The 20,323-nt window shown below is 45.6% G+C and overlaps 1 long non-coding RNA gene across 1 annotated transcript; it reads right to left on the bottom strand.

The window, feature by feature from the left end:
- Window positions 1-4,413: 4,413 nt before the first annotated feature.
- LOC142068616 (uncharacterized) lies at window positions 4,414-19,977 on the bottom strand. The gene is made up of 4 exons (XR_012664491.1): window positions 19,696-19,977; window positions 19,018-19,181; window positions 7,331-7,476; window positions 4,414-4,942 (listed from the first exon to the last, which is right to left on the bottom strand). It is a non-coding gene; the product is annotated as an uncharacterized LOC142068616 (long non-coding RNA).
- Between the last annotated feature and the right edge of the window lie 346 nt (window positions 19,978-20,323).

Here is a 20,323-nt window from a genome sequence, read left to right as displayed (position 1 = left end):
GCTAATTTTTTTCCATGGGTGCTCCAGCCCTTGAGCACCCGCGGAGTCGGAACCTATGGCTGATGGGGTCGCAAGCGGCCCGCGAGTTGAGAACCACTGCTGTAGAGGGACAGGAAAGGCCAGGGGGACATCCTGAATGGAAGCCTCCATGAGCAGCCTTTGTGGAAGCCCTAGTGAAGAGCAGTCACCAGCTTTACTAAGCAGGGAGAGCCGGGGCTGGAAGCTGGGGGAGTGCAGGGGCAAAGAGAGGCTCTGTGGCATGATGGTAAGGTCATAAAGTGACTTGCTCCCACTGAAAACAAATTCCACCCTGGCAAACCAGAAGCTTTGACTATATCAACCCCCACAAGAGCAGCCTACCACCTGGCTCCAACTGACTTGGGTATGAAAGCAAAGGAGACGGAGTCCTACAGTGGAAGCAGAGACCACTGAAGCAATCTGCTCTTCCGAGGGTCAGGATGCTCCAAGCCAATGCTGCGGAGAGCCTGGACTGGTCAGTGCTGGACCTGGTGTCAGTCACTCAGCATGAGGTGTCCTTCCACGGGAGTCAGAGGTGCCAACTTCTCCTGGTGCCGGTGGGTGCTCGACCCCTCCCACAGCCCTGCCCCGACTCCACCCCTGCCCCGCCCCCATTCCAACCCCCTCCCCAAAGTCCCCACCCCAACTCCGCCCCCTCCCTGACCCTATTGGACTCCTTCCCCAAATCCCCGCCCCGGCCTCGCTTCTTCCCCTGAGTGGACCGTGTTCCTGCCCCTCCCCCCCTCCTCCCCCAGCTTGCTACGCTGCAAAACAGCTGTTTTGCTGCGGCAAGTTCTGGGGGGAGGCAGAGGTGAAGTGAGCTGGAGCGGGGGCAGGGAACTTGGCTGCTGGTGGGTGCAGAGCACCCACCAATTTTTCCCTGTGGGTGCTCCAGCCCCAGAGCACCCATGGTGTTGGCACCTATGACTGGAGTCAGTATCATGCCGGGTCCCCAGCACTGTGGGAGGGGCCGCTTGGCCACTGGATGAGACCCTAAGGTCAGTAAAAATCCCCTGGCCCTGGCTGAAAGAGCCAGAGTATCAGCATAGCCAAAATCCCACCCCCGCCTCCCCCAATTACGTTACCTTCCTAAATGTCCCTGTTGGTTCAAAAGGGATAATGTATTGTTCATCTCCTTTCCAGCTGCGGTCACGCTCCTGAGCTCGACTGGTGCGTGGGTAAACACACCAGTGTGCTCGTGTCAGAATTCCCACTGCCAGTCCCTAGGTGCGTGCACCAAGATTCACCCTCAAGATTTACACACTCCAAGATTCACACTCCAAGCACAGAAGGATACACAGCAATGCACTTGGGCCATGATGCAAAACCGCCGTCTTTGTGCACACAAACCAGCCCGAGCCTGATGCGCCCAGGCAGGGGATTGCGAGCTCATAGGACGCCCACTGACTTCTGTGCCAGGATGCCAAACCCCTGTCTCCAAGTGCAAGTGGATCTTCCCACAGAGGCTGCTTTTACGGAGCTCAGGAGGAGGGAGCTGAGGTTTTGGGGAACTGTCAGCAACTTCCGACAGTGTGGGCAGAGACTATAGCAAAACAGCTTTGAAATGCAGTGCAGCGGGGGCCCCACCCCACTGGCAACCCAGGGGCATTGTCTCGGCATCAGACTAAAGGAGACCCATGTGCTCAGCACTAGCCAGCCCTTTATTTATGGCACGCGCGAGCCAGAGATGGAGGGAATGCAGAAACCAGAAGCCGCTTGAAATCTCTAATTTAACATCTTGTGTTTCAGAACATTCACCCTCCCGCTGCAGATGTGGGAACGCAAGGCCCGACTGAAAGCGCATTTGCTGCCCTGGTTTTATGGGTTTCTTTTTTCCATTTTTGATTTTTGGGGACCCCTTCAGTGTGGGACACACAGGGATCCCAGAACTGCAATTCCCCTGAACAGGGAGGGGCCCGTCTAGTCTCTGCAACATAAACATTGCCTAGTTCAACCCCACGGCACTCCCAGTAGTTTGGGATGGAGGGCTTGTCCAGGAAAGAGAATTAAGGGCTAGTTTTTTGGCAGCCCTCCTTTCCCCAGGGTGCATGATTTGGGAGGGACTCTGTTATGCACACACACACACAACTTATATTCACGTGTGCAAAGGCTGGAAGTACATGTGCAAAACACCAGTTTGTGCACACACAATGACCCATTCTGTGCGTGCAAGCCAGTTGCACTGGGAAATCTCTGCAGGTGTAGGTACAGAGGCTACAGAGAACATGGCTCTGAAAATGTGACTTCTGGCTCTGCAAAGCTCCACACAGCTTCAATTCACGCAGCATGCCTGGGTCAGCAAGAGGTCCCCAGCAGTAGCATTGTCAGAGAAGACCTGCACCTAGGAAGGTTCCCAGGTGGGGAACTGGGGAGCTGGGCTCTTCTTCTTAGTCCATTAAAGGAGCAGTGTGTGACCAAACCTAAGATTGACTGGATATGGACTGTCTCACCTTCTCTCTCAGGCGATAGTTCTTCCAGGGTAGAATAAGGGCACGCTGCTCCGGGGTTCCCTGCTCCAGGGCGGAATCGGGGCACGCTGCTCTGGGGTTCCCTGCTCCAGGGCGGAATCGGAGCACGCTGCTCTGGGGTTCCCTGCTCCAGGGCAAACTCGGGGCACGCCGTTCCAGGGCAGCATTGGGTCACTCCTCAGCTCTCTCTCTCTCCACTTGCCTTTCCCAAAGACAGAACAGAGGGGCCATATCTAAACCCTGCCGGTTCCTGACTCTTTCAGAAGGAAAACTAATTTATTGCAGGAAAAGTTTAAGTCAAACATTTGTGCCTCATTTAGCAGGTCTCCCTTGAACGTGCAGGATGAGATCACTCTTGGAGTGTGAATTTAGAACAGTATCTCCTCCTAAACCCAGCCTTCCCTCTTGGGGGGCCAGCTTTTCACGTGCTGTCTCTTCTCATTCACCCAGGACCACCAATGATGCCTTTGGGCAGGGCGCCAGGGTGATAATCCACCCCCACCCCCACTTCACCCACCACCTCACTGCGTTCAATCAGGATGTATATGTAGAGAGATACAGAAAGCAATTCATGCAGCGCTGGACTCCACCCAGAAGGATGCCAAGCGGGGAAGGAGAAGGGAAATGTCTGATACTGGACTTCCCTGCTCCGGGCTGGGCTACCCCCTCCCTTTCGGACACGGACTGAAGCTTCATGTGGCCCAGGTTTACTAATGCAGGCTCCAGACCTGCTCATGTCTGGGGGCAAACAGGGGGTTGCTAGATGCAGAGGTGGGGGGTTCTTAGGAGCATGGGGCTCGGGTCCTGTTTTCACCTGGGTGCCAGCAGGATTTCTCCAGTGACAGCTCAGGACATTCGGGAGATCATGACATCATTTCTCCTCCCCTCCCTGCAAGCCGCAGGACACCTCCAGGAGGCTGTCGGACCCAGGCCAGCCAGCCCTTGTGCTGCCCCATCGCTGTGTCAGATTGGTGTCCTCCCCTAGGCAAACTCCCTGGCCCACCTGCCCCTAGGTGTGCCCCATCGTCCCAGCTCAGTGGGTTTCTGCTCTTCCATTCTGCCTCTCCTGTTTGCCCAGGGCCATCCCTGGCGCCCGGGACATAGGCACCAAGTTTCGATCTGCTGGGGGGGGCTCCTCTCTGGCTCCACCCAGGCTCTGCCCCACTCCACTCTTTCCCCCAAGTCCCCAGCCCCACCCTACCCAGTTCTGCCCCCCCCCCTCACTCTTTCCCCCTCTCCCCAGTGCCTCCAGAGGAAACAGCTGATCCACGGTAGGCATTGGGAGGGAGAGAGAAGCGCTGACTGGCAGGGCCCGCCAGTAGGTTACGGGCGCTGGGGGGAGGGGGAGGTTGGTAGGGGGACTCCTCATCACCCCCCTCCATCCGCCTCTTCATGAAGCCCCCCAAAGCACGGGGCCCAGGGTGGTCGTCCCTATTGGCAGATGGCTCTGTGTGTGCCCCTCCTCCATAGGGGAGAAAGGAGAGGAGAGGCACACCTGACTAATCTCTCGTCGAGGTCGAGGATGATCTCTTTCACGGGTTTTATTTTTCATGGGTCCTTTGGGTGACCAAGGAGTGTGATCCATGAGCCAGAGGCTCATTGGCAGACATTGCAGGTGGGGCTGGAAGACAGGGTTGGGCCGCGATTGCTGCGTGACTGTTGTCTTCCCTTTCATTTCTGGGGTTTTTCTGCCACAGGGCAAGGCGATTTTCCTCTACGGTGCACGGTCCCTCTCTGACAAGTCTTCGCCAGGTCTCCCTATTCTGGGTGGCTGTCTCCCAGTGTGCGGTGTCGATGCCACATCTCTTGATGTTTCTCTTGAGGCTGTCTTTAAAGCGTTTCTTTTGAGACAAAGACCCTGGCTTCCCTAGCACACTGCTGGAATGGCTCTGTGCGCCGGGTAAGGGCCAGCACCTAGGGACTGAAGTGTGAGCCAACGCTGTGCCTGCCCCCTGCATGGCATGCCCTCGCTCTGTGGGGCAGTATGCTGCCCTGGCTGGCATGTTTGGGGGGCAGGGTATGGAGACAAGCCTCTGCCCACTCCCCACCCTCATGCGTGGTAGGAAAAATAGAGCAGAGGTCCTGTGCTGTCTCTGCTCTCCCGCATGCTGTGCCCCACACCATGGGGAGCCCACACAGAGGCATCAGGGGGTGGGCGTCCTATGAGCTCGCAATCCCCCCGCCTGGGCACATCAGGCAACTCGTCAGGGAGCCCTTCCTGCACATTCAGGGCTTGGGGTTTTTGCACTCGCATTTGGGAGAAGAAGCAGATTCGATGTAATCAGCCCAAGCATGTGGATTTCCTGCCAGCGGAGCTGCATAGGAACCGGAAGTGGGTCAGACGGGAACTCTGTGTCTTCTCCAGGAAGACTCCAGCTGGCCTGCCAGGTGAGTGTCCCTCAGGTAAATCTACACTGAGGTGTGGTCCGAACTCCTTGGGCTGTGAGAACCTCCAGCTAGATTTAAATGAAGTGGGGGATAGGGCAGACAAAATCTGATAAGACGAATAAATAAAGGAAACGCACCGTGGCAAAACAAGCCTAAACTTCTCATACACCATTGTACCATGATTGTACCATTGTCACCAGCAGTGAGGATTGAACCTGAGACCCCAGGGTCTAAACACATGGACCTCTACTGCCTCAGCTAAAAGACTTACTTCTCTTAGGCCACAGGCTGTACAGACTCAAACCTCCTTACACAGTCAAGCCACTGGAAGTTGAAGCTAGACACTTTCACACTGGAAATAAGGTGTACATTTTTAGCAGTGAGAGTACTCTGCCACCAGAACAATGTACGAAGGGCTGCCCATGGTGAATTCTCCATCGCTCACAATTTGTAACTCAAGACTGGTGTTCTTCCAAAGGATCTGCTCACGGCATGATTTTGGGGCAGGTCTCTGGCCTGCGCTATACAGGAGGTCAGGCGAGAGGATCACAATGGTCCCACCTGGCGTTGGAATCTCTGAATCTATGAAACCAACCGGCCTGGTGGGATCCAAATAATGGTGTTTACTCAACATGCAAGGCTAAGAAACATATAGACACAGCTGCTCTGCGTGGCTTTTAACATACAGGGCACAAAGCACTATGAGAGGGCTTGCCAGCTATTTAAAGGGATACCCACCCCACTCTTGCACACCACAGCACGGACGCAGGCAACATATTCTTCTTAAGCCTCATTTTTATGCACTCTATACACGGAGTTCTTGTTGTCATCGGACAAAGACAAGCAGTGAGAAAAGCAATAGTGGCAAAGCTTACTCACAGGCGGCTGCACTAGACCTCCCGTTAAATACAGCTGTAGTGTGTTCCAGTGCCAAGCCGGGCCTGCTGGAGGTGACCCTGTCCCCTCGCCCCATCTCAAACATGCTAAAGAACTGGGGCCAATTCTATGTTGGTGTAACGCCACTGCGATCAATAGAGCAGTGGATCACAGATGCTCAGGATGAGCTTCCCGTCACAGAGGAGGTATGTTGCAGAGAGTGTGTTGTGTCCCAGTCTAGTGGCTGGTCTGCCAAAGGATAATAGCTTACTACTGCTACTAGGTAATGGAATTATTCCCTTATCTCAAGGGATGGAGACTGGGGCTGAAGATCCCAGGTTCACACATCAGTGGTGACCCAGGCAAAGAGAGCATTACGTGAGCGGCACCATCCCTATGGATTGTATAGCATGTTCTCTACCTCCGCAGGCTGGTGCTGGGGAGAGGGAAAAGGCCATGCCCTGGCTCTGTCGGGATGGTATCGTCCCCAGGAGGAGAGAAGGGCGCAGCCCCTTGAATTCAGGGACTGTGATTGTGCCCTGTCCTGTGAAGGAATGCAAGAAGGAGCTAGGGAGAGGTGCTGAGCTCTCCTCCACACACTGTATGGGAACCTGTCATGTTCTATTCTGTGTGATGTAGCACTCTTCTAGGTTAGTGTCCCAATAAACTGCTGGTGAATCTAGCCAGACACAAGCAAGGCTGGGTGGGAATGGTTTTCCCGTTGTGGGAGAACTTTCAAGATTTCCAAACATTTCCCATCTCTAGTCGGGAAGAACAGTTACTATCACAAAAACTTTTGCAAACAAACAAACCAAGAACATTTCAGATTCAGTCAATCGAGATGTTTCACTGCGATTGTTCTGACATTTCATTTCTGACCATTTTTTGGACCGTAAATTATGTTACATTTCAAAGGAAAAAGTTATTTTGAATTTGAAAAATGAAACTTCCCATTTCAACTATGTCAGAATGGGACATTATGACAATTTCAAAATGTTATGGGGGTGGGAGGGGAGTTGGGAAATTCATCGACACTGATCCTTTCCGGGGAACAGTTTCGGTTTTGACAAATTGGCATTTTTCATCCAGAAATATTTTACTGAAAAATCCCTGATGGGTTCTAGTTACCAGCCCTCCAGAACCAGGGCGAGGAAGGGAAAGGATAGCAGAAATGGTCTCCTGACTTGTTCTCCATCCAGGGCACGTATCACTTTAGTGCTCAGGGCTGCAGTTCCTGTAGCAGGTCTAGTGGCAACCCTCCCCCACTAACTCCCGCAGCTGATCCCAAGGGGTTTCATGGCACTTTGGCTATTTACAACACTTGTCCCAGGGATGGCCGAGTGTCAGGTGCCCATTAGCAAGAGGAGGTTGAAATGGGAGTTATGCAGATACAGGGTGGCTATTCTGCTATTGCAGATCTGCACAGCAGAGGGTGCTGGAATTATTCTACGGATTTGGCCGCCGAGTTAATATTTAGAAATACAACTGCAGTCTTGCAAATGGGTGTCTGCTCAAGCACACAGATCGAATCACTTTCCTTTTCCTTTGCTGACAACAAAGAAAAAAAAAAACTTACTTACCTGTCAGGAAAAGCTGCCGCAAATGGGAATTCTGCAAAGCCGAGCTAAAGAGTAATGAAGGAATAATGAAGACCCTGTCTGACCGTTCATGGATGCTGTCTCCCTTTGGAGTGATTCAGAAGCTCAGGTTGAATCTTGCAATAGCCCTAAAGAGAAAATGGTATATTGTGGGCACTGCAGGGTGAGAATCACAGATTCATAGAAATGTAGGGATCGAAGGGACTTCAAGAGGTCACCTAGAGTCCATCCCGCCCCCTCCCCCCCATGCTGAGGCAGAATTAAGTAAACCTAGATCTTCCCCGAGGGAAGTTTGTCTGATCTGTTCTTACAAACAAACGTCCAATGACGTAACCTCTCCCAGTGCTGAACCATACTTAGAGTGAGAAAAATTTTCCTGTAAAATCATTAACTGCAAATAATTTGCCTGGCTCAAAACTTGCCTGTGAACTAGCACTGACAAAAATACTCCATTCAGAAATCCAAAGAGCATGGTTTCCCCCCTGATATCAACAAGGGGCAACCACACAGGGGGGTGATACTCAGAGAATGTAACAGGTTGGGTCATTGGTTGAGACCTGGGTTCTAATCCTGACCCTCTCGCTATATGTGAAAATGCTTTTTGGGGTCTCCTCGCCTGCACAGTCCCACATGCTCAAACAGTCAGCCTCTGCTGTTTCTCGTGGCAAATGTTAGCCTGTTTGTCAGAGGAGGTACATTCAGATCCTGAGCCTTGAGGGAGGCATAGGCCATGTCTACACTAGCAAGCTTACGGCTGTACCGATGCAGCCAACTTTTCAGCCGGATTTACACACCAACGAGAGGTGTGATCAGAGATCACAGAGATCAGAATCAGCCCCTAACTCTCTTTGCATTACATTTGAGCAGTCAGAGCTCATCCGATCAGAATTTCCATTGCTCTCCTTCAAGAATACAATTTGTTTTCAAGTTTAGTTTAGTTAATATGTTATTTTCCAAGTGCTTTGCAGCACCTATGGTGCTGGTCATAGCTAGGGCTGTAAAGGGATTTAAAAAAATGAATCGCGATTAATCGCACTGTTAAACAACCATAGAATACCATTTATTTAAATATTTGTGGATGTTTTTCTACATTTTCAAATACATTGATTTCAATTGCAACACAGAATACAAAGTGTACAGCACTCACTTTTTATTTATTTTTGATTACAAGCATTTGCACTGTAAAAAACCAAAAGAAACAGTATTTTTCAATTCCTCCATTACAAGTACTGTAGTGCAATCTCTTTATCATGAAAGTTGAACTTACAAATGTAGATGTACAAATAAAACTGCATTCAAAAATAAAACAATGTAAAATTTCAGAGCCTGCAAGTCCACTCAGTCCTATGACTTGTTCAGCCAATCGCTCAGACAAACAAGTTCGTTTACATTTGCAGGAGATAACATTATCTGCTTCTTGTTTACAATCTCACCTGAAAGTGAGAACAGGCGTTCGCGTGGCACTGTTGTAGCTGGCGTCGCAAGGTATTTACGTACCAGATGCGCTAAAGATTCATATGTCCCTTCATGCTTCAACCACCATTCCAGAGGACATGCGTCCATGCCAATAACGGGTTCTGCTCGATAACGATCCAAAGCAGAGCGGACCAACGCATGTTCATTTTCATCATCTGAGTCAGATGCCACCAGCAGAAAGTTGATTTTCTCTTTTGGTGGTTCGGGTTCTGTAGTTTCCGCATTGGAGTTTTGCTCTTTTAAGACCTCAGAAAGCATGCTCCACACCTCGTCCCTCTCAGATTTTGGAAGGCACTTCAGATTCTTAAACCTTGCGTCGAGTGCTGTAGCTATTTTTAGAAATCTCACATTGGTACCTTCTTTGCATTTTGTGAAATCTGCAGTAAAAATGTCCTTAAAATGAACATGTGCTGGGTCATCATCTGAGTCTGCTAGAACATGAAATACGTGGCAGAATGCAGGTAAAACAGAGCAGGGAACATACAATTCTCTCCCAGGGAGTTCAGTCACAAATTTAATTAACGCACTTGTGATAAATGAAGTGGGGGAGCGTTGATCCCTTTTAACACCCAGCCTGCCAGTCAGCTATAAAATCCCTGTTAGTAGCTGTTCTCTACTTGCTTTACCTGTAAAAGAATTTAAAAAGCCAATAGGCAAAAGAGCCAATGGGAAGGCTAGAACTTTTTAAAATTGGGAAAAAACTCCCCGCTTTGTCCGTCTGGGTTGTTCTCCCAGGAAGAAGGAGACAGAGCAGCAATGCTGTAAAAAGCTTTGAACCAGGTATGAAAATCATCAGCTCATACCTAGAAACTACTAATTTAAAACCCCAGATATGTAAATAGATCAGGAAATATCTAGAAAGACACGATTAGGTTTATCCCTTTTATTTCTTTATGGCTTGTGGACTCCTCTGTACAAACCCCAGGTGCTTTTATTTTGCTTGTAACCTTTAAGCTAGACCTCAAGAAGCTATCTTGATGCTTCATTCTTGTAATTGTGTTTTTTTTAAACCTAGCAAAAAGCCTAAGTTCCAGATATATTTTCTTTCTTTTTGTTTTTAATAAACTTTACTTTTTTTTTTTTTAAGAACAGGTTTGGATTTTTGTGTCCCTAAGAGGTTTGTGCAGATGTTTAATTAGCTGGTGGCAACAGCTGATTTCCTTTGTTTTCTTTCTCAGCTCTTCCCTAGAGCAGGGATGAAAGGGCTTGAGGGAAGCCTACAGGAAGGAATTCCCAAGTGTGCCTTCCTGGGCTCTCAAAGGGGTTTTTGCCCTTGAGTGCTGGCAGCATCTACCCATCCAAGGTCAGAGAGAAGCTGTAACTCTGGGAGTTAATGGTCTCAAGTTGCAGTGGGGGAGGTCTAGGTTGGATATTAGGAAAAACTTTTTCACTAGGAGGGTGGTGAAGCACTGGAATGGGTTACCTAGGGAGGTGGTGGAACTTCTCCGTCCCTAGAAGTTTTTAAGGTCAGGCTTGACAAAGCCCTGGCTGGGATGATTTAGTTGGGGATTGGTCCTGCTTTGAGCAGGGGCTTGGACTAGATGACAGCCTGAGGTCCCTTCCCACCCTGATCGTCTATGAGTTTAATACAAGCCTAGAGCAGCCAGTATTACATTTTTAGAATTCTTGTGGGCCCCACCTTCGGCACTCGAAGTGCCAGAGTGGGGAATCAGCCCTGACAGTACTATTTGTTTAATGAACATCGTCAGCATGGAAGCATGTCCTCTGGAATGGGGGCCGAAGCACGGAGGGGCATGCAAATGTTTAGCATATCTGGCATGTAAATACCTTGCAACGCCGGCTACAAAAGTGCTATGCAAATGCCTGCTCTCACTTTCTGCTAACATTGTAAATAAAAAGAGGGCAGCATTATCTCCCGTAAATACAAACAAACTTGTTTGTCCTAGCGATTGGCTGAACAAGAAGTAGGACTGAGTGGACTTGTAGGCTCTGAAGTTGCCAATTTTTTTTGGTTGTTACACACCTGCACTCAAAAACAAAACAACCACCCGACATTTGTAAGTTGCACTTTTAAAACAAAGGTTGCATGACAGTACTTGTATGAGGTGAATTGAAAAATACAGTTTCTTTTATCATTTTTACAGTGCAAATATTTGTAATAAAAATATACACTTTGATTTCAATTACAACACAGAATTCTACATATGACTATGTAGAAAAACATCCACACTATTTAATACATTTCAATTGGTATTCTATTGTTTAACAGTGCGATTAAACCTGCAATGAATCGCAATTAATTTTTTTGAGTTTATTGCGTGAGTTAATGGCGATGAATTGGCAGCCCTGGTAAGAACATTTCCATTGACACTGTTTCTTCAACCATGACAAAAATTTCCAGTAACGCTTTTTTCCCTTGGTTTGAAATTTATTAACACAAAAATTGGAGAAGCAAAATTTCAATTTTTAAAACATTTTTTGTTTGGTTTGGTTGGGGACAAACCACTTTCTCTTGGTTTTTAACATTCACCTTCTCCCCCCTTCTTCCACCGGGAAAAAAATAAAAATAAAAAGTGAGAAAAATCCCAGTTTCTCTCATTTGCTCCCCCTCAGCCCAATGAATTTTTTCGAAAAATTTCACAAGATTGTTTGGAATTTTTCATCGAAAAAACCCCCAAAAAAACTTTCCCAACAAAACAAAAACCTTTACATTTCTTTTGATTTTTACCCCTGAAGACTTTGAGAAGCTCTAATTACTTAATGGGCCTGATCCTGAAATCCAGTCTTCAGGGAGAGCTTTTCTTAAATAGGAGCTGAGTAAAAGCTGGGTAAGGCCAGCAGTATCTGGCTGTGTGTGTACACAGACAGATCATTCACCCACAACCAGCATAGGACATGGCAACTATATAACAGTGCTATATTCGGAAAAGACTGGTTGGGTCTTTAGTCTACAAAACACAAAGGGCCAAATGCCCAGCAGATATAAATGTGTCCAGCTCCATCGAAACCAGCGAATGAGCTGCTGCCATTTATACTAGCTAGGGACTAGACCCGACTTTCCGCGGGACTCACACTCTGACCCATCCCCCTAGCAGGGTCCTACGGCCCAGGTCCTGAGTGCTTGCTGACCTGCGTCAGACTGATTTGCGTGTAGACAGAAGAGGGGCTTGGGCTCAAACCTGAGTCAGATTCTGGGCTTAATGTGCAGTGTAGACACACTCACAGTCTCTTCCCCGAGACCCAAAATAGAAAGTCTCTCTGGCCAGTCAGCCTATAATTCCCTAGGTCCTCTTTGTTCCCCTATCATTGCCCTTGTCCAGTCCTTTGGGACCTCACCCATCCTCCAAGATTTCTCAAAGATAATTGCTAACTGTTCTGAGATTGCTTCAGCCAGTTCCTTAAGTACTCTAGGATGAATTTCATCAGGTCCTGCCAAATTGAATATATCTAACTTATTTAGATTTCTTTAACCCAATCTTTCCCTATTTTGGCTTGTGTTCCTTCCCTCTTGTTGTTATTACTACTTGTGTGGAGTACCTGGTCACCGTTAGCCTTTTTCGTGAAGACTGAAGCAAAACAGGTATTCAACACCTCAGCCTTCTTGATGTCATCAGTTATTAGCTCTCCTTCCCTGCTAAGTAGAGGACCTCCACTTTCCTTCATTTTATGTTTGTATTTTGTATAATTTAAAATGAAGAATAAAGAATAATAATGTAGCATGTATTAAATGTATTGGTGTATGATCTGACCATATCCTGATGGCCACCCTTTCTGAAAGCAGAAAGGAATGGCCTAATGGGCCACTGGTAAAGATGCATCAGCCAGAATCTGTATCTGAGCTGATTTCAAGGCAGTAACAGACCTTTCAGGGTCACCACTTTGTTGTAGGTTTAGCATTTTAAAATAAGTAAAAGAATGCCATGATTGTTTCTCTTGCATTGCAGTTTGATGTTCCTGTTCAAATGTTCTGTGTAAATCAATTCTGTGTTGTGTGTGAATGAGGAATGTGTGTGTTAAGAAATAAGTGTGAAGCCCATCGCCGAGCCAGATGTTCTAGGGAGAAATCGAGGACAGACATAAGGGTGCCAGAAGATTGCGACACACCCCTATTGAGATGTCAGAGGAGGGCAGATTGACGACTCTAAAAATAAGACAGGCACCTACCAATGGGGACAAGATAGCTGTGATCAAAACTAGCATGGGGTAATTCCCTGAGAGACTTAATGAAAGAACAAGATAAAGAACGAAGAGGACAATTTAAGAAAAACAAAACACTCAAACAACTATTGACTACAGCATGACAGTGCAAAACTCATTGGTCCCAATGAAGGAAAATCACTATATAAACAGGGGGCCTGGCCATGAAACTTTGGGTTTGTCCTGCCAAGACTTCCCCAGAGCATCGTGTCGAGACCGACAGAACCCGGCTCCTACCTACCAGTGATCACCTAGCTGGCCACTAGATTGATCTGGACTGGTGACTGTAACATCGCCTGGCAGGACGGGGGGGGGTGGGGGGGGTGGGAGGGGGAAGTGATTAAATGCATATGCTAATTGTTGTATCTTCAATAAACGTGGCATATTGCCTTTTCCCCTGAAAAAGATCCCATGTGCTTCTTATAAGCATAACATTTTTGGTGGAGAATTGCGAAAGGAGGAAGACATGCACTGTGATTGTTGAACATACTGCTAAATGGTATACCATATGTATAAAACGATAGATCGTTCAGGTGTGCATACCCTTGGTTGTACAAGTGCCGGGCAATACGTGGAGGATTAGAGTCTTCATTCTGACCCGTCTGTTGAGGAAAACTATACAGATTATATATATATAAGTGTTTGTACAAACTGTCTAGCTATATATACCCCTGGTCGTAGAGGTGCCGGGCCATAAGGGGGAGGATTAGAGTCCTCAATCCTACCCGTCTGTTGGGGGAGAATTGCATAGGTGAATATACCCTCGGTCATAGCAGGATCAAACTCAAAAGGTGCGGGGCTTAGTGTTCCCCCCTCCTGCTCTGTCAGGCAGAGTTTTTAGTGGGTATAGACTTTTTGTGTGTGTTGTGTAAGTCCCAGCACAAGCTTTGGTCTACAGGAAAAGTTAAAAATGTTTAAGGAAAGGGACCAGGAGGTGTGGGGGCTAGATAAAGAGCCCACCCTCCTTGCTAAATGGTTAGTGGGACAAAGCCTGTGCCCATGGGAAGGGACAGTTCAGTGAGAAAAGCAGGATCGGGCCCAAACAAGCAGGTAGGCAACAAATAAAGAGCCTGGAAAACAAGTTGGCAGCCCAGAGGGGCATAGTAGCAGGAGTAAGGAAAGGAGTAAGTACAGGCATGGGGATTTCAGATCCCTGGGACAATATTTGGAATGGTGATATCTGGGCTGATGGAGGTGTCATTTTAAAAAAATAAGCAAGTAATTTAAGGAAAAAAAGTGAGAAGTTAACTCTGCAAAAGCTGGAAGGAATTAAGCCGTTAAACGTTGTAAAAATTGTTAAAAAGGAAAAGCATTCTAGAAAGAGAACTCTTGGTTTCTTTGCAGCCATTCTGAAGGGAAAATGGGCCCCTTTCCAAAGAAATGTCTATAAATAAGCCAGGCAAAAAGACAATCTAATTTAAATAATTTGACTATGAACATAAGTCAAATGATAAGGGGTTTCTCTTGGAACTTAACTGCCCTCAAATGTATACAAATGTAATCTATGTACAGCTGTGTAAAAATTAAAGCAATGTAAGGGATGTTAAGAAAAAAATGTGTGTGTGTAAATATCTTGTGTAAATGTGTGAGGTTTTAAGGACCTAAATCAACACTCCTGGTTTGTAGGTTTAAGATGAATTGGTTTTGTTTTTAAATAATACCACTAAAATCCATTTGAATCTTTCATTCAAAGTTGCAAAACTGAGAAACCCTTTTTGCCAGACACAGGTAACTAGTGTTTGGCGTTGGTATTTAGCATTTAATCCTTAAGGTACCTTAATGCTTTATAACATTCAATATTTTTTTAAAGACCAAAGTTGTGGCTGCAGCAAAACCCAGAGAAGGGAAAGAGATTCTGGATTTGTTTTTTGGTAACAAATAGCAGATAAGAGCTGTAAATAAAAATTTAATATTAAAATATAAAAAAAATATAAAATAAAAAAATTTTAAAAAAGACAGTGCCCCTCTGGAGCAACATAAGGGATAAGGTGCATAAAAAGAAGCAGCAACATTCAGAACACTGAGCCTTAAGGTGGCTCTGAGTAATCAGATGGTCACTTTGATAAAGTTACATGAAAACTCTGTAAGCACAAAAAAAACAGTTATACCTTATGTAAAAATCAATATGGCTAATATAATGTTATAGAATTTAAACTATGGAAGGAATGTGCATTTTTCCCAGGACATGTGCAGTGTGTATTCTAGAAGGGGTAAAAAAAAAATGCAAACAAAATATGCTACTTAATTCAAATGTTATTAGGGCTCCTAAAAGGAGCCACCATAGGGTGTGTTTTCTTTTTCAGATCACTGTGTGTTCCAAAAGCAGAAGCAGCAAAAAGTAAAAAGTAATCAAAACTCTGGAGGAAGTTAATTATGTCCCTTTTAAGACTGTCTCTGAGCTCTGCTGATGGCTTTAAATACAAAAGCAAGCCAGAAAGCATCTGTGTTAATGCAAAATTACCTAACTAAGAGAGGAAGAAATAGCATAAATAGCAGCACAAAGGAGCCAAAAATAAACAGGTCAGCAAACAAACTGTCTAAAACCAAAATGCTCAAATTATAACCCTCAACAGAAAGGTAAAAAAAAAAAGTCAAACCTAAGAATAAAAAAGGAACAGGTTAACCCTAAGTAGAAAAAAAAAACACTTTGTGTGTAAGCACAGGGCTAAAATCTGAAGTCAAATACAAAAGGGGTCTGCTTATATGCATGACACCCCACCTTTTAATTCACCAAAACTCCAAGGATATAATTAAATTAAGAAGCCTATGCAGAGATTTCAAGAGGACATTAAAAGGACACTGGCCTCAAAAACAAATTGTCTAAATAAAAAACATGGTATAACAAGATACTTTTAATAGATTTGATGTTAATATTAAACATTGGGATAAATTTAATGTTAATAAGTACCCCTGTAACAATGTATAGTGTATATAATTTTTTAAAAAAACCTTTAAGGTCAGATGGTAATGATGCTTCTTAGCGATTACCTGTGAATAAACTTAAAGCTTCGCACAGCAGAAAAAAACATTACAAACCTGGTGTGCTGCATAAAAAGGAAAACCAAGGTACACCACCTCATGAATTTAATGACTGAATAGTGGGATAATTTCCCCTAAATCCTTAAACGGTAAAAGCCATTGAAACCTGGTCTGCCTATAAAAAACAAAAACACAGGAAAATCTGGGGGTAATTTCTCCATTTTGCCTGCAATCAGCAAGGATATTTGTAAAAGGAAGGGCTATTTTAAGCAATAATCTGCCACCCGAAAAGGGGTAGAAAAATGTTTTTTGTCTTTCAAAACTTCAGAAAAAGCTGGTACCAGCAAAGAGCAACCCAGAATACCATGAATCTACTGTCATGATAAAAATTGTGTTTTATGTTTTGTCTTATGTTGTCTGTCTTGTTGCTAGCATTGCTGTGTATTGTTACAAAAAAAACCCTACCGCATTAAGCAAAAATGAATTAATAAGCATTTTAACAGTATTTACAGAAACCGATGTTGCAAAAGGGTGAAGGTCAAGGAATGCCGGTCTGTTAACAGGGAAACATCCTCATGTAGCAAATACCATATTAGGAGAAATTGGTTTTGGAGCAGGAATTATGAATCCTGTAAACCTGGAGGTAATTAAGAATAAGTTATGTTCCTGGTCACAACTGCAAGATAGCAGTATCTGCCTGCTTGTGAATGAGACTATGGACTTGTTACAAATAGGTCTGAAAAGCCTAAAAGCAACATGAAATATGTGGCGGTGGCTAAACACCACCTCCTGGCTGCTGTATAAACAACAAATAGAGTTAGGAAATAAAACTGCCTTGGCCATAGGATGTACTGAGATGCAAATTCTTAGTTTAGCATCACTTGAACACAAAATGTTATGGGTAATATCTGGGAATGTTCGGGTCTTAACGCATCTTTTAAAACAACGGAAAAGGTCCTTACTTACAATACTTACAAAAATAAATGGATGCAATATGTTTCCAGCATGGTTAAGCCTGATTTGTTATTAGGTAAATTATTATTAAAACTGCTCACCAACAGTCTGTGGAGACAGAAATATGGAAAGTAAGCTTGCTCCCAAAATTGACCACGGGAGCCTTTTGGCTACCCCGGGTTATGGGTCAGTGGGCTGGGAAAAAGGAGAAGTTATTGGACACCCGAGGGTGTACGGAGTGGAGCCCTCAGAAATGGGTGTGCTTGTCCCTGCCTGTCACCACAGAACCATGTAGCAAAAATACCTCATTGGGAACCCGTATGTGGGACGAACTAGACAATGTGATGTGTGTTTTGTACAATGGACAACGCGTACGTGCTACATCCTGGAAAACAGTATTTTGGGAAGATGCAAGTGCTACCAACCAACCCCCAGTGAATAAATGTAGATGTAATGTCTGTGTATTAGTTACCAAAAATAGAAAGAGCACAGAGCATTATAAGGGCTTCTCCGGTTAATTTCTCTGTTACTAATCACTTATTGTTAAAAACAAAGGTGATTCAGTTTTTACAACTGACACAGAGGGATACAGGGAAGTGTGTCATTCAAATATTGCATGCAAATGGAGACATGCTAAAAATTGTATGATCTGAAAAAGAACTGAGAGCCTATCATTGGAATGACGTTTTTACAGGCTGGTCCCTGACTTCTAAGGGCATGTTGTCTATCACGTTCCACCCATTGGTAGTTGTGTTAATATTGTCCTGTGGTTGCTTGCTAGGAATGTGCTGTATGTGCTGTCGAACAAAAAGAATGTTTGTTAAATTACAACCACAAGCTCAAATGGCCTCTCAGTATATTGCTATAAAACAGTTGTATAAAATATGACCCACTCATGAATTGTTCTTCAAGGGTCAAAAGGGGGAATATGTAGTAGTAAAATGTTATGATTGTATTTTGTATCATTTAAAATGAAGAATAAAGAATAATGGTGTAGCATGTATGAAATGTATTGGTGTATGATTTGGCCATATCCTGCCAGCCACCCTTTCTGAAAGCAGAAAGGAATGGCCTAATGGGCCATTGGTAAAGATGCATCAGCCAGAATCTGTATCTGAGCTGATTTCAAGGCAGTAACAGACCTTTCAGGGTCACCACTTTGTTGTAGCTTTAGTATTTTAAAATAAGTAAAAGAACGCCATGGCTGAATATCATTGAATGCCATGATTAAATAGCTACCGATGAACTCATACTGGCCTCTTGCTATTTTTCCTATCTGTCCTTTGCATCAGGATAGTTTGCAGTCCTTAATAGTGTCTCATTGAGAAAACACCAGCTCTTCAGAACTCCTATTCCCTTAGATTTTCTTCCCATAGAATCTTACCTACCACTTCTCTGAGTTTGTTAAAGTCTGCTTTTCTGAACTCCATTGTCCTTATTCTGCTGCTCTCACTCCTTACCTTACCAAAACTGCCTTCCACCTTCAGATTTGGTCAGAATCAAGTCTGAAATGGCTGTCTACTTGGTTACTTCCTCTACCTACTGGAACAGAAAGTTCTCTCCAGTGCATTCCAAGAACTATTGGAAATGTTGTGTTTTGCTGTGTTACTTTTCCAACAGATGTCTGAATAAAGTCCCTCATTACTATCAGGTCTTGCATTTTGGATATGTCTGTCACGTGTTCTAGAAATGCCTCATCCACCTCCTCTTCCTGATTTGGTTTATAGTAGTCCCCTACCATGATGTCACCCTATTTTGTACCCCCTTTATCTTTACCCAGAGACTCTCAACTGGTCTGCCTCTCACCTCCTTCTGGACTGCAGAACAATTGTATATATTCTTTGTGTAGAATGCAACACCTCCCCACTTTTTCCCCTGCCGATGCTTCCTGAACAAGCTATATCCTTCTATACCAATATTCCACCCGTGAGATTTATCCCACCACATGTGCGATACCAATTACATCATAATTTACCTTATGTATTGATACTACCGGTTCTTCCCGTTTATTCCCATACTCCTTGCATTTGTGTAGAGACATCCAAGATGTTGAGCAGATAAGAACCTAGAACAACAAACTGACTAAGAGACAACAAACTCACCAGCAGCACTCCACATCTTCTCCTTTCGGCTGCGGTGTTCCAGGTGTTCTGCCCAGGAACCTGAGAATATGGCCATGTCGTCAAGGTAGGCAACTGCAAATTCCTGAAATCCAGCCAGAAGGTTATCGACCAGCCTCTGGAAGGTGGCAGGTGCATTTCACAGTCTGAAAGAGAGCACATCAAATTCATACAGCCCTACATGGGTGATGAAGGCTGACCTTTCCTTGGCTAGGTCATCTAGTGGCACTTGCCAGTACCCCTTAGTTAAGTCTAAGGTGGAGATGAATTCGGCACGTCCCAGTTTCTCCAATAGCTCATCTGTGTGTGGCATTGGGTAGTTCTCTGCGTGAGTTACAGCATTTACTTACGGTAGTCCACGCAAAAGCAGATTTCCCCATCTGGTTTGGGAACCAGAGCCACTGGAGAGGCCCATGCACTCTCAGAGGGGCGGATTACACCCATCTGTAACATGTCCTTGATCTCTCTTTCTATTGCGGTTTTGGCTTGAGCAGCCACCCGGTAGGGCTGGGCTCTAATTGGGTGAGCATCACCTGTGTCAATGGAGTGGTACGCCCGTTCTGTCCGTTGTGGGGTGCCTGAAAACACTGGTGCAAAGCTGGTGCACAGCTCCTGGATTTGCTGTCGCCGCTTATGCCTAAGGGTTATGAAAAGGCTCACCTTCTCTATGCGACCATTGCTTTTTCTTTTCATAGTAGACTCCTTCAGGCCACTCAGCGTCATCTCTCTGCTGCGCTGTGAGCTGGAGAACCTTGATTTCTCAGGAATAAAAGGGCTTTAGAGAATTAACATGGTATTGTCAGGGTTCCCACCACACTCTGAACTCTGGGGTACAGATATGGGGACCCCCATGAAAGACCCCCTAAGCTTATTTCTACCAGCTTAGGTTAAAAACTTTCCCAAGGCAAAAATCTTTCCTTGTCCTTTGATGGGTACTGCTGCCACCACCAAGTGAGTTAGACAAAGATTCAAAAAAAGGGTCACTTGGAGTCCCTATTCCCCCCAAGCCCCTTCACCCGCTTTCCTGGGGAGGCTTGAGAATAATAATTGGTTACAATGTGATGTGACAAAGTTCCAATCCTGTATTGGTGGGTCCCGCACTTCCGGGCGGATTCAGTAACCTCAAAAACTCACTAAGGCCCCAGTGTGACCTTCCCTTCACAGTGTAGTGGCCAGAGTCACAGCCTATGGAGTTACTTTCATCACAGGCCAGTATGGGAGTTGGGAAGGGGAAACACCCCACAGTCTTTGTTACTCCATAGAGTTCAATAGGCACAGTTTGGCCTCC

The sequence above is a fragment of the Caretta caretta genome, chromosome 12, assembly GCF_965140235.1.
Source record: "Caretta caretta isolate rCarCar2 chromosome 12, rCarCar1.hap1, whole genome shotgun sequence".
NCBI classification, from domain to species: Eukaryota; Metazoa; Chordata; order Testudines; family Cheloniidae; genus Caretta; species Caretta caretta.
Note: the sequence above shows the minus strand (reverse complement) of the source record. Positions and strands in the feature narration are given on the sequence as shown.